The sequence below is a fragment of the Lissotriton vulgaris genome, chromosome 4_1, assembly GCF_964263255.1.
Source record: "Lissotriton vulgaris chromosome 4_1, aLisVul1.2, whole genome shotgun sequence".
In the NCBI taxonomy this organism is placed as follows: domain Eukaryota; kingdom Metazoa; phylum Chordata; class Amphibia; order Caudata; family Salamandridae; genus Lissotriton; species Lissotriton vulgaris.
The window spans coordinates 1,185,941,395-1,185,956,555 of NC_141691.1; the positions used below are offsets into that span (position 1 = coordinate 1,185,941,395).

General features: G+C 44.0%; 1 protein-coding gene and 1 pseudogene across 1 annotated transcript in view; both read right to left on the reverse strand.

Moving 5' to 3' along the window:
* Positions 1–15,161, reverse strand: part of CDH12 (cadherin 12) — a 1,369,316-nt gene that overhangs the window by 847,920 nt on the left and 506,235 nt on the right. The gene's annotated exons all lie outside the window — the stretch shown is intronic.
* Positions 4,081–12,318, reverse strand: LOC147723026 (uncharacterized; annotated as a pseudogene).

Consider the following 15,161-nt stretch of genomic DNA (forward strand, 5'->3'; position numbering starts at 1 on the left):
AAGGATGTAGGTGTGATAAGAAGCAGCGACAACCATGCAGGATGGAGTCGCTCATGAGAAGAGGGACGTATGTCCACAGTGTGAAAGGAATTTGTTGGAAAGAAGAATTTTTACTTCTTTCCTGAAGGTGGATGTGGATGGGTTGCATCTGATCTCGGGAGGGAGAGAGTTCTAGATTTTGTCGGGAATTCCGAAGAAGGACCAGTTTTAGGTTTTCTTTTTGTTGAATTTTTGCCTTAAGTAGTAAAGAGCTTGCACGTCTCGAAGATCTGTGTCAACCCGATAGGGTAAGTTTTTGGGTCAGGCAAGAGGGAGTATTGTGGTGCAGAGCTTTATGTGTCATACAAGAAATATTGAGGTGGATCCTTGGTTCGTAGGGTAGCCATTTCAGAGATCGGAGGTCAGGGGTGATATGATCACTTTTTTTCATTCAGTGATGAGCCTAGCTGCTGCACTAATACCAGTGTTCAGTGGTGCAACTGTGATTTTCAGGAGGCCAACAAAGGGTAGCACTACTATAATATAATTTGGATAACATAACAGCTTGAGCCTCTGTTTTGAAATCTGCCAAGGGGAGGAAAAGTTTTTGTTTCCTTAGTGCACAAAGTTGATGGTTAGCTCCTCTGGTGGCAGCACTAATATGTTTTTGCATTGAGAGGAAATTGTCCAAGATTTTACTGAGGGATTTAGCAGAGTCAATGATGTTTGGGGTACAGTTCAAGGCTGTAAACTGTGAGAGCCAGACTTTGATATTAGGGGCGATGGCTGGAGGTGAGATCAAAAATAATTCTGTTTTGATGGCATTGAGTTTGAGGTGGTTATGAGTCAGCCAAGTTTGTGCTTTTGTGAAGGTCTTATTGAGGATATTAAAGTCATCTAGATAGGCATCTTTAACGTAGAGCTGAGTGTTATGGGCTTACCTGAGTGTAGGTCACTAGATTTGTTGTGGATAAGATTCAGATCAGACATCTCTTCTCGTTCTACCGTCTGGACACTCTGGATTTTGCTGGACTTCGTTTGGGCTTCACTTTGTTTCCCTACCAGTCTGCTGTATCGTCTGTGCCTGTGCACAATATAGAAACCTTCCAAGGCCTGTGGGCATCAAAGACACCTAAAGGAATCTCCCTTTGAGGGAAGGAGTCACTCCCCTACATTCGCGGGCACCACAACTAAGAAGACCAGTCTGCTGAACCTGAGCTCCTCTGGACTCTGAACAGCTCTGCAACACAGGTGGTGGTTATGCTCAGTCCCCCAGGCCTTCCCTGCCCTCTCACTAAGTTTGATACCAGTATCCCTTGTGGGGGTTGCAATAACCAGACCCCTGTGCACTGCATCAACTTGTAGTTACAAAGGCTTGCTGCCATCTTTCTAAGAAGATCTTTGGGCTCAAAGTAGCCCCAACCGTGTGCATATCCTGAGACCAGAATCTTTGGCCACACTGCATCATGTGCATCGTGTCCTGCTTCTTTTGTTGAGCGGCTTGAGGTCCCTTCTCAACGCTAGTACCTTCGGCCTGTGGGTCCATTTGAGAGTCACCTTTACTTCTGTTGGGCTCTCCTGATTGCTCGGGCCTGCCTGACTCCCCTGCTTTTGGTGAGTCCCTTAGACTGTGCTGGTCCTGACATTGCACCTTCTTCGCCTTCTGCGTGGGTTGCAATTGCCAAGGCTTGTTGGTGCTCCCGCCGGACACCCACCCCTCTGTAATCGACACCTGATGAGGCAGAGCTTGTGTACTGCTCCTGGACTTCCTCAGCATCGCCTGGTACTCACAGCTGCAGAGTCAAGGTTCTCGTCAACTCTCCTGCAACACCCAACATGGGAGGGCATTTGTTTTCCAAGTCTCCTGGTCACTCCTCAGTGACATAGCCTCTGTCCCATCCGCTTGCAGATACCTCTCATCTAGAATCTACTTTCGGATTCCACTGGACACTTTTTACTCTTCCAGAAGCAGCACTTTCCAGAAGTCCTCCACTGGAAACAGCGGTGGTTTCCGACACTACTTCACACGTAAATACCAGTTTCCCTGGTGTAGGTATTGTGGGTACTAGGGTATCCACGGGTAAGGTGGCTCTCCAACCTTCTGTCTCCCATGGAGTTTCTTCAGGGTCCACTGGAAAGGGTCCTTATCTTTAAAAATCCAACTGTGAATTACATCTAGACTTGTACGGAGCACACAGTTGTGTTCCCACACTACACACGCTCTCCTTGGGTGCCTACTTACTCACCGTGGGTAGTTCCTTGGGTTCCCAGCACTTCTACATCCTCTCGACACTGTCTTGATCCGAGTTGTGCTTCCTATACCACTTTCTTAGTATATGATTTGATCCCCCCGGGGTCCACTGTGTATTACATGCTATTTTCTGTGTTTCTTTCTAAAGGATTGTGTGCATTGTGCATATCTCCAGGTAGGAGATATTTGTTTGAGTTAGAGAATATTATATAATAAACACATATTTTTATAAATACCTTGTGTGGTTATTTTTCACTTAATCTATACTATGAGATTGCATTCTTTTAAAACAATATGCATTACCCTCCTTCCGGACTAAGCCTGAAGGCTGCTCTCCACAGCTACCACTTAGAGATCTTTCTAAGGTTGTCTCAGACCTCTTAAATCACCATAACGGTTGTCTGGACTGGTGCAAGTTGTCCACTTACATAAGTGTACATCATATACCAGGCCAGCTTCTCACACTCCCCTAGCCATTCCAGTTTGATCCCAGGCCAGATGCAAACCAGGATTGACCCTGTGCCCAATGGGTACAGTCCAGCCTGAACTGCCAGGCCAGGTCCACCCTGGACTGGGAAGAAGCATCCTAGGACCGGTTTTGGAGTTTCACCCTTCATCAGCCAGAATAGCTTGACTCCAATGGCATGGAGAGCACAGGACCCACGCCTGGGCATACTTGTCCCACTCTGGGTGACAAATTCAAACAGAACACTTGATGGATACAATGCAGGACAATGTCATACATTCACCCCAGTACAGAGATCTGGGACTAAATCCATAATTTTTTTGCTCCCCATGCCATTTCCGTAAGATTTCAGCCATATGCAAATCTGTCTTGACCCTCCGCCCAATGGGAACAGTCCAGCCTGAACTGCCAAGCCAGGTTTTCCCTGGACTAGAAACAAGCATGATGAGGGGTGTTACCCCAAAACCGGTCCCAGGATGCTTGTTTACGGTTTAGGGAAGACCTGGCTTAGCAGTTTGGGCTGGACTGTTCCCATGAGGCACAAGGTCAAGACTGATTTGCATATAGCTGGGTCTGACCTGAGATGTGGAAGTGAGCTAAAGAACAATGCTGGATTCAACCCAGATCTGTGACTGGGGGTGAGTGTTTGAAAAGTTTCAGCGCTCCTTCAATCATCTCCTTGTGTTTGCTGTACTATCATCCAGAGTGCAATCCTCCACTTTAATTGAACTGCCTGAGTATCTCAAACATCCTATAGTGTTTACCTTCAAGCACTGTATTCAGCACTTTAATGTCATGCTTTTCTGTCTCATGTCTGCTTAGGATGCTTCTTATTTGGGTACTTGGTAATAATTTTTGAGATTGTAACATTACGAATATTTATTTATACATCAATGCTATTTTGGAAAGGTCCTCTATCGGTACGATAGCTCTATGGTTTTAGGCACTGCACTCAGCACTTTAATGAAATGCTTCCCCTGTTACTGCTGCCATGGATGCCTCTCGTGACATTATGAACACGCACTTACATTTCAAAGGTACTTCTAAATATTGCTTTGAAAAGGTTCTTATTTACTGGAATATATTGGTTGACTTCAAATGACACACATTCAATGACACGACCAGTGATCAGGTCTTTGTGACCTTTAGTTTGTCAACCTCATACTCGTACATTTGGCTTCTATTGGTTTTAATGGACTCCTTTTAGTCTTTGTTTATTGTGTCCATAGGGTTTTCTTTTGCCCGGTTCAACCTGTTGCAACAGGAACCAGAAGAGCTGCTGATGGGACAGAAAAAGGAGTAGACCAGTAAATAAACATTTTTAGATTATGTCAGCTGGTCTGACACCCAACAATACCAAGTCTACTGAAATGTCAATCAGGAGTTAGGGCACAGCGCTATCTTTCTCCTCAGGGACTTCGGAAGAGTCTCTGTAAAACATGTAACAGTCGCAGAGAAACATACAGTAGCGAATGACGAGGGACAGTCCCAGGAAATGTACAACAAAGTTGTAATCCAGAAATCATAGAGGTAGAGCTCCTTGCGGCAGTAATTTGCAGCAGTGCGGCAGCCCTGCCAAGTATCACACATCTTGTGTGACACTTGCGCATTTTAGGTTGCATTACCGCATGTAAAACGATTGTCACGCAAATCAGCGTACTTCAAAGCTGAGTGTATTAACGTTTTTTATGGTTGTTAGAGACTGATGTTTCTTTAGGTTACAGAAACACAAATCAGACGGGGCACAGCAGCCTATGTGAGTTCTGCTAAGCTTTGATTGTTCACCCTGATTGGACGGTGTTTTTATTGATATGTAAGGTAGACTGGCCTGTCCAACCTCCCCCGCCACTAATTGGTAATTGCGTGCAGCCGGAGGGCCTGCTAAACATAGCAAAGTTTACTACTGCTAGGCGTCCATGCAGCGATAGTGCTGCTAAAGGACGAAGCTCATCAGCTGCTTGCTTGTGTCAGGGACTGAAAGGCTCCAGTTGGCGCAGACAGAATGTTTTCAATTTTAAAATCTTATTGGTGGAGAAGTGTGGCTCACTGGTTAGAGCAGGCAGACCTGAAAGCAGAGGTCAGCCTGGGACCAGGGTTCAATTCCCGGCTCGGCGGGGTCTTGAGTCCTAAAATGTCCACGGACTCGACAATTCTCACTCCGGTGCCTACTCGATTCACAGGTTCACACTCTGCAACTCTGGGCAATAGCTTGCTTAATCTCCACAACGGCCCCTCGCAGCGGGATGCCTGGCTTTCACCTTGTGGATACCTCACAGGGGAATACCAGGACGGGTTCCCTAAGCAAGCGCTTAGATACCGGGTCGGTGATTTGCGCTATATATATAAATAAATACATGTACATTGCAAACAGCCCTGGCCACCAGGAATTGCTGCCACCAGAATTAAATTCAAGGGAGTCCTCTTTGTGACGCGTTCTGCCTTCCCCTGCTGGAAGGGGATGGGGATGGAGGGGGAGGGTGTGTTCTCCAGGGGCTATCACGGTAACAGAATGTGCCAAGGGCCTGAAAGCTGTGAAGCTGCGTGCCAGCCATGCCCTCTTCAAATGTGGTGAATATTTCACATTTGATTTCTGATCACCTTTTGTGATAAAAGAGCCAAAACGTAGCGCTATAATACTATACTTCCCCATCACGTGTACATTTTGCAGAAAAAAAGAGAAACATTTGAAGATTAAATTGTTGATCCTCCATTGATTTGTTTCGGTTTGTGCTATAATGAAATTCTAGTTTAAACGAAGAACTTTCAATAAGAGATTCTCGTAAAGGATGAGAACATTGTTCACACCTTCGCTCCCACTGTTGCAGAGAGGCCTAAAGGAGCTGGGATCAGCTAACATAGTTATAACAAAAGGAGATCGGGTTGAGTGAGATTCGAGGTGGTTATGTTACGCATGTTGGACGTAGAAGAGACGCAAACAGCTGACATGGGGTAAAACAAGTTTCGAGACAGGCTACCATTCTCCCTAATTATCTGTTCCGAAGAGGCAGAGTAACGCTTAACCGTGAATGAACTGCGTCTTAAAACAGATGTGGAAAATTCAGACCCTTCTCTGAAAAAAAGCATGCTGTTCATGCCTTAAAAAAATCACAAGCTACTGCGGCAGATAACATGCAACGCACTACTCTATGGCATGCAGGAAGGAGCATGAACAAAACAGGGATTGGAGGGTCCAAGGGAATATTTATTGACCACACACTGCTATAGCCCCCAGGAATACAGTAATAACAACAAATAATAGCGGTGGGTCAAGGCAAAAGGGAGTGACTAACTATGCAACTGACAGACTGTGCCCTCAAACCATGTGGTGTAAACTAAAAAAAACTAGAATCAACGGGGGTACTTCATTCAGGTTTGAAGAAAATACCCATCAGTATTCATGGTACTAATGGGTATTTTCTTCACACCTGAATGAAGTACCCCCATTGATTCTAGTTTTTTTAGTTTACACCACATGGTTTGAGGGCACAGTCTGTCAGTTGCATAGTTAGTCACTCCCTTTTGCCTTGAACCACCGCTATTATTTGTTGTTATTAATGCAGAGAGGAGCGCCAGAATCATTTATGTCACTGTGCCATCCTGCTCTCTTCAGACTGCGACTGTCTCCAGCACATCACAGCACTGCCCACAGACTAAGCAGCTGTTTTCAGTGAGAGTGACCCACCAGGCTGCAGCTGCAGTGTACATGCCAAGCAGCAGAAGTTATTTTCCCAGCACTGACTCCATTGTTAAGTCAAAGAGAACGTGGGGTGTGATGTTCCTCCTGGGAAAGATCAGAGATTTGCCCAGTGCAAGTTTACTCACCAATAGCGTAATGGGTTCATGTGCCTGCTGCAAAGAAGGTGGTAATGTATATCACAGAACCTAAGATTTAGCCTTACAGCTAGAGCGGTCAACTTTGTAGCTGGTGGGGAACCGGTTCGAGTGTCTGCAACAACGCTCAACATCCTGTGATTCTGGGCAAATCACTTAATCTCCCCCTGCCTAACAAAAATGAATGTGTTCTTCTGTAACGAAACTGGTGCTCATCTAAATCGCTCTGTTACCAGATATCTGGGGTCTAGTTTGCGCTATAAAAAACTCTTTTAAAAAAAGTATTCTTATTAGCAAAGCCAATTCCAACTACTGTGGCATGTTTTCAATCCTCAATTTGAGCCCCTCCAGACCAAACACTTAAAATTTACTGCACAGTTACACAATTGTTTTACTGTATGATCAGCTCACAAGGATACTAGATGAGTGCCCTTCCATAGATGTTTCCCTCGTCTTCATTGGTTGATTTTGCTTGCGATAAAGTGTCACTCATAGTCGTTGAATGTCACTCATAATTACACTAAAATTACAAAAATGTCACACATAGCATTCTGGAACCTTGGCAGCTATGGTGTGTTCTGCATAATTTGAGGCATAAATGGAATAAACCCAAACGTTTCCTGCAATGAGAAACGCCATCTGGGAGAGGCCGATGATCGAAGGGAAAACGTTGCTCTGATTGGAGGGCTCTTCCCGGTTTCAGCAGCACAAGATGCTTGGAATGAGAAGCAGGAGGCTGGTGACAACGGAAATGATCCGGTAGTAGGGGATGAGGTACTGTGCAAGGCATTCGAGGAGGTACACCGACCCAACACTAATGTCTGCAATGGACACACCTGCTGCGATAAATATCGCAGACACTGACAATCCTTGGTGCACATTCCTTTCCTTGAGGTTACTGAGGAGAGGGGGGAAGGAACTCTCTTTGATGTATCCGCAATATTTCTGCTTCGGCCGCCTTGACGCGGAGATGGAGATGTCAGTAGCAGCAGAGATAGTGCTCAAAAGCTGGAGAGATTGCGCCGAAACTCGTCGACAGCACCGGGTCTCCAGGGACCGCCGCTGCGCGTTCTCTGTGGTTGTTGTTGATGTCCGGGGGGAGGCCGACGCTCTGACACAGCCCCTCTACGCCTCCTGCTTTTTGAAGCAGCTGCGCCCCTTCCCAGTTTTATGGTTTTAAGCAATAATTTTAAGCAATCACAAAATAAACATTATTATCACTGCTGCCTGAAAGCCCCACCAAGGGAGTGTCTAATATCAGTGAAGCAACTCCCTCTGAGAAAGAGCCCAGACTGGGTTCCTTGAGGTGTGTGTCAAAGTCACCTAATTTCCATTCATGTAACTATGCTAAATTTTGGGGAAATGATGGGAAATCAAAACACATTATTAAATGCCTTCCTGTGCCAATTTTCTATTCACTGATGCATTTCACACCCCAAATATTAGTGTGAAAACCAGCACAATTGCCACAAAAACAGCTGCTCACCTTCTGTTTGTTCGCATCTCCCAAACTCCCATGCTATAATTTTAAAGCAAACAATGGTATAATTAGTCAGGATGTGGTTCAATGGTGTAATTTTATATCAAAGACTGAACATGAAAATCCTGACATTAAGCCAATTACACCGGTGGGTTTCTAATTTGATCAGGGCATAGTTCTCATCTGTAATTAGCAAAGACAATGCGCACTGAGAACAGGTCACTTTCAAAGAAACTGTTTGCCATCTACATGCCAAAACTCCATGTCCAGGTCCCCCTTTGTCACACTATATCCTGTTCCCGTCTGCTTCTCTCCCCATACTCCAATATAACTGCCAGTGGGTGGCCTGTAATTAACTGCTCCCTGCTTTTCTTCCATCTAATTAAACCTATTGTTTTCTCTGATGGGGTTTTCACACCTTATCGCTGATTTACCTACTGTTGAAAGTTACATATTAAACATGTCTAACATGGGCTTGTCTTTTGTCATGAGGTTGTTTCAACATTACTCTCTTCTGGTCAGGGCTACAATGGCAGAAGAAAAAGAAGAAAAGAAAACCAAGTGATTGGTCGAATGCTTGAATATATTTCAGTCACTTGTGCCACATTCCAGCTCTGTTTTTTGCCCAATATGTGAAAACAGGGAAAGTCAAATTTTATGAATATCAGTATTGTTTTCCTTCAATAGGATCAATCCAATCTGAACTGCACGTCCAGTTTCTCTCTAGATGGGAACAGAATAGGCCCAGATGTGTTTTGCACTTTGGTGCCTCATCAGGAAGGTACAGTTTGAATTTGAAAGTACAGTGGCCACATGATGGGATTCTGGGCGTTCCCAGTGCACTTACGGCTCCTCAGTCAAAAAAAAAAGAAAGTGCAATGCTAAGTCTCAGTGTCAAAATATGCAATATATCCAGTCCCATCAAAGAAACATTTCGTGTGTGAATGTACATGTATTGGTTTGAATGTGAATTCTGTAGTTCATGTGTACTTTTTTTGGTTAAACTATCCTTATGACAATATATACTTGTTTGCCCCCCCCCCCGTCATTATATTAAACTCAGTTAAGATCAGTTTCATATTTTCCAGCTTGTTTGCCTAATGCTTTTTTACTTTGGCTGGATAGTAACCAGACTTGAAGGCCTTGCATTGGTGATGGCTTTATGAAGTGCTGGACACATCTTGATTTTGTATAACTCTCCTAACATGAATTCATTCTATCTCAGTACACCCACGTTATAGATAAGTGCAGAACACTCTTAGAGGGTGCTATCTCTAAATAATGAAGTAAATGTTTTTATTTATTTTATACATTTGAGCGAAACAACATATTAAATTTAGTAATATGCAGCACAAATAGTTTGAAACATGTGTGATCTACGGTTAACTACAAAGAAACTCATGTCGGAATAGTGCTTGAAAAATTACTTTAAAAGTCATATTTTAAACTATGAAATCCTTAAACTATGCTCACAAAACACCATAGTCATAAGCTCATGTGTATAAATAAGAGCTATGTGAAATGTTGTGAACGTTAGGCAAATATATCAAAAGTTAAGCCAAAAATGGCTACTAAATTCCTTATGGAAAGTCTAATTGTTAGACCTCTCCCATTCTGCAGCATCACCCTCAAGCTTTCTGCCTTCACCCCTCCTGATTTCTAAACTTGTTTTGTTGGCTTTAGGACTCTGCACACTACCACTGCTAACTAGTGCTACGGTGCTTGTGCTCTCTACTCTAAACTTAATTAAATTGTATTATGCCCAATTGGCCTATTTGTTTTTCTTGTACATCCCTAGTAAAGTGGTACTACATGCACCCAAGCCTGTAAATTAGATGCTACTTGTGGGCTTGCAGAACTTTTTGTGCCACTCACTTAAGTTTCCTTGTTAAACATGTCTCAGGCCTACCACTGCAGCTTGTGTGTGCAATTTTAAGGTGCCATTTTAACTTTAAAAAAAAACTTTTTCAAGGCCTAAACTTTCCTTTTTAATTCAAATAAGGGACCTCTAGGGTAGGCTCTGAACAACCGATAGGGCAGTGTGTAGTGTATTAAAAAAATCGGGCATGTAATTTTTAGTTGCACATGTCCTAGTAGTGAAATACTCTCACATTTGATGTTCTCTATTACAAGGCCTGCCTGTCGCACAGGATAGTGTTGGGCTACCTGATTACACTTAATAAGTGATAACATTTGCTTGGGAGCAAGCAGAAATGCCATGTTTGGTATCTGACGAATTGTAATTTTAAACCATCTTTAATGGTAAAGCTGGATTTTGAGTCACAACTCTGGATATACTACTTTTAGAAAGTTGTACATCATACACAGGCTTTGCTCGTTTGAGTACAACCACTTTCAATAATACTGACTGGAATCGGCAGTCAGTCTCCATAACTCAATTGAGATATATTAATTATTAAATACATCCATTTGTAAGAAATGTCTTTGTATTTATAATTCAAAATACACGATTTGAAAAACAGAATGCGATGAGCTTATATCTTAAGATAGTGTGTGCTCGAAAGTCCCACCACTGATGCCCACACGGTGTGCTTTTCGCCAGCTGAACCTCAACAATTCAGATTGACTGATGATTCCAGTCAGTCTCATTGATTCTTTGCTTAGTTGTAGTCAAGCGGACGAGGACTTGTTCTGATGTATGTATTTTAGTGGCCTAGCCTTCCCTTGCTTCACATGAGCCCAATTTCACTCCCTGATTGACTTTTGGAAAGTTGGCATTTTCTTGGCCTAACCATTTGGTGTCTGCAGCCTATTTCCTAGTTCACATAACTAGGTGTAGTTAGCAGTTGATGATTTTTGTATTTCCCGCAATAGAGGGTCCGGATGTTGGCAGGATGGGTCATCCTGACATGATGGGTGGCAGAGCTGTCATCTATCACAAATGCACTTGAAAAGCCCTGGCCCATCACCCTCACAAATGACTTAACAATAGTCTATTGTGCCAGCAGACAGATTGGGACAAGGGCAGGAAGGCAGTAAATTCCAGACACCTCTGTATGGGGAAGACTCCAGACCTTTCTTTCACTATAAAATGGGCATAAGGTACAAAAAAGGGGCCCTTCAACCCATTCCTTAGTTCACTCCTGGACCTGTGGATACAACAGAAGAAGGAATGCCCAGCTGACCTGCTATAACAGGCCTGCCTGGACCTGCAACTTGTCCTGCCTTATGCCTGCCCTATTGTCGGAGAAGGGAGACTTGCACCCTTCATCCCAGGCAGAAGTGATTTCAAGGGTCAGCGGACTGACCTCCTGTTCTGAGCTAGAGGGAGGAGGAGGGAACCCTATGATGAAGCTTGTCACCCTTGGGCAAATGAGGGTTCTCATGCTAAGAAAAGGTCTCTCCCCTTTTGAACAGGGCACACAATCTCTTGCTCTCAACAGTATTTCCACACTATCTTGGGAATTCCTTTCTCTTGTCCTTTGTTGTGTTCCTCTTCAGAATGTACTATAGTGAGTTTATATTATACTTAACTAGAGTGACACAACAAGCACCAGAAGCCTCGGTGCACCTGCCCAGCGGAACCTGGTGCACTGGACCTGCCTGAGCCCTGTTGGCCTGTGCTGGAGTGAGGTCCTGATACCCAAGAGGTGCCTTCCAAGTACTGGTACCTTGGTGTGGCATCAGTGGAGCTCCTCCTTGGAGAAAAGGAGAATGTTTGGGCTCTTCAGGGTGGCAAATGGGCCTGTGTCACCAACATCACCACAACCACAAATGTGAATCTTTTGTGAACCCCACTTTTTGTATGACAGTGGACGCCAGCAATGACCAGCAATGTGAGCTCTACACTTGCCACTAAAGCATTGACAGCCAGTGTTGACCACCAATGGAAATTTCCAGCAACAACATCCACAACATCCAAAAGTATCTTTGTGCTACAGTGCTAGCCACCCATGCTCCTCACGCTACTCTACCTGCTCCTTGCTAACTCCTCCACCATGAACAGAACTCTTTACATGGAATTTTAGACAAACACTTTTACAGCAGAACTAACCTTGTCCCTGTATCCATGCTGCACTCCATCGTATTCAGCCATAACTTATGATTTTCACCTGTTTTGGCATGACCAGATAAACTTGAGTGATGCATTTTGGTTTCGCCTGCACAGCACTTGCGCTCTACTTGTGAAGTCTCTTGTATTCAGAAAAGAACATCTTAAAAGGGGCTTAGAGTCCACTCCTTACTTCTGTGAACTTACCTTTTGTTTGTTAAAACATAGCGAAAATGTCTATGATTCTGATTTGTCAGCACGTCGTCTGCTTTTACTTCTGTCTCTACTTTGCCATCCATGATGTCGGTGGAGCCTGGACGAAGTACAGCTTCCGGTCACTGGCTACTGGCCAGTGTCCCTTCACTAGCTACTCACTAGGCGGGCACTTTTTATTCCATTTACGACCATCACTCTATATGTGAGCATTTGCAGGCTGTTTCTCTCCTCCCAGCTTGTTGTCACACTCCTCCCCCAGGTGGCTGCACAGGTACTTATTTTTAAAAATATTTTATTTCATCTTCCATAAATCAATTAATCTCCCATTGCCTCCTCCACACCAGCTCCGTCCCGTCGCTGCTTGCATAGCTTAAACTCGCCCGGAAGGCATTGGAACACTTTAGTGATTTGCCCAGAATCACAGAATGTTGCAGCGGCCCAGAGACTGAAACCTGGTCCCGCAAGTCTACAATAAACTGTTCTGGACATTATACCACATTCTGTACCCGTCTTGTTTTTCCCTTCTTCTGTATTCTTCCAAATCAAAACTGTGACAACTGATCATGGTGAGGCTTTTTGGGGCCACCACAATGGGACTTAATGGAGATCAGCATTTTTTTCCATCCTCTGAGGCAGGCTCCCTGGCATCTCTTTTCTTGCTAGGAGAATGCACCTTCCTGATGACTGTAGGTACCCACCAGACCCATAGCCCCTCCCCACCCCCAGGTTCTCTCTGATGCCAGGGGATCTCTATAAATGCCAGTAAAATATCAAGGAATGGGCATCAGAAAAGCATGATATGCCCAGTACAAGTGCTGTATATAAAGCAGGCATATTTTTGTGCCACAGGTGCAATAGTCTGTGATGCATTGTTACCCAGTGGAAAATTGTGTGTAAGAAGAAAGGATATATACATTTAATACTTTGCCAAGTAATTGATAACTCCACAATGTCTCTTGTTCAATCAATACCCCATTCCAATACTTTTGCTTGAAATTAAGTTTCTGTTTGATTTTGTCCAGTCACAGAATTGCATGAATACTAAATAGGAGAGGATGTGGCATAATGGCCGTAGCTGCCAAGTTTAGCCCCGAGGAACCAGGCTTGAGTTTCAGCATCGGCTCAACATTTTGTGATTTTGGGCAAATCACTGAATACCCTGGTGCTTAACAAAGATTGACGTTTCCTTGTGTAATGTAACTGGAGCTCAATTAAAGCACTTCAAAGTTGAGTTTGGTCTATGTAAGCTACCAAAAACAAACAACATTTCTTAGGAACTTTGTACTTTCTGGAAGTGGTGTATAGTGTAGCCATGCTATTTGTTTAATGAACATTGGTTGTATTGGCACTGGTTTGAGCGAATACGTTTTTAATAGCGATAAAACCTGCCCCACACCAGCATGCTTACTGTTTTGGTTTGTGTTAAGGGCGGTTCCATGGGCAGAGTTTTTCAGAGTATGGTGCTATTGTAAGATCAATGGTAATCGAAGGAGGAGTCCATGCCATCTACTTTAAGCATGCAGCCATCCCTGGCATTATATACTGACATTTTTATCACAAAAACGCAAAGCAACAAGTCCAAGAATGCTATGTTGAGTGTTATATGTCATAATCTGCCTTGGCAACAATGGAAGAGGTAGCCACTCTGTGGGACTATGCGCATCTGTTTCTATTTCAAACTTGCATTTTCATGCTGAGTGTAGAGCAATACCAACTTCTCAGTGCTTGAAAAAAGCTTATCCCTTCTTTATGATTGAGAGTTGCGAAGTACTTAGGGGTGCAGCTGGTAGAGAGCGCTTGATGCTTTCTTTTCCAGCTACAACCACATTGTGAAGGGGTGAACACACAAGAACTGGTATGTGCCACTGGAAAGGCTTCCAGACGACTCCAGGTCACCAGTGAGGCAATGAACCAGTCCTGGGCTTTTCTTTTACATAGTGTTTTTAGAGTGTGTATGTTTAACAAAAGCGACCCAGAGCTACAAAACCCAGAATGCATAGTGGATTGGAGCACTGAGAATGACTTACTGTTCCTTAAGTAGAATGAGTCTCTGGTACCATGATCTTCAAACCCTCTAGAGCTGCGGTGTCTAAATGTTTGCTCGTGTTTGTCAGGTGCCAGGGGCAATGGTGTGGGCATTGCTTGATGAAATGAAGTTAAAGTTCATTGATAAGTATTTAAGATTGATTCTACTAGTCTTTCCTGTCCACATACGCTAACCAAGGGCTACTGTTTAACTACCTACTGCTTTCTGTGAGTTGTAGTCTTGGTTCGCGTTGATTGTCTGAACAATCCTGAAAAGGGTAAGATGTGATTAGAAAGCGAGGACTGGAGTATGTGGTCACCCTGTGGATGCTTCATCTTGCTAAGCTGGGGCCATCTTCTAGACTACTGTTGTTAATAAAAAGTACTGTCTTGAATGCAGTTCTGTCAACCTTGCAGAAATAGACATTAGGACATTGAAACTGGCAATGTTACACACCTGCACCCCATACGAGTGCAAATGCAGGCTGTCTCTCTCCTCCTCGTAGTTTTGGAGCCCTCATCTCCATTATTTTGAAACCCCCTTTGCTTATTGCAACCTGTGCACTGTGTATGCTCATGGATTTCCTGTGCTCTTCAGTCTCCGCATGTAAAGTGTGTGTGCATGCTCCATCCATAGCCCCTAGTGGACGGTGTGTGCAAGAACAATGTATGCCACTCCTTAATGCACAACGTGTACTGCCCACTGGGGCCGTGTACTCTTAAATCCTAAAGCAGGCAATATCCTGCCTTTAAGTGTAAGTTGTGTGTTGTGCCCAGTGCCCCTGGCTTCTGGCGTGCTGTGCGTCTTGATACTGAATCCTCTGATACTGCTGTGCACAATGTGCAGGTAGTGTAGACTTAACAAATTCTGCTATTTTTGGACATTGTGCCCATTGTGCTT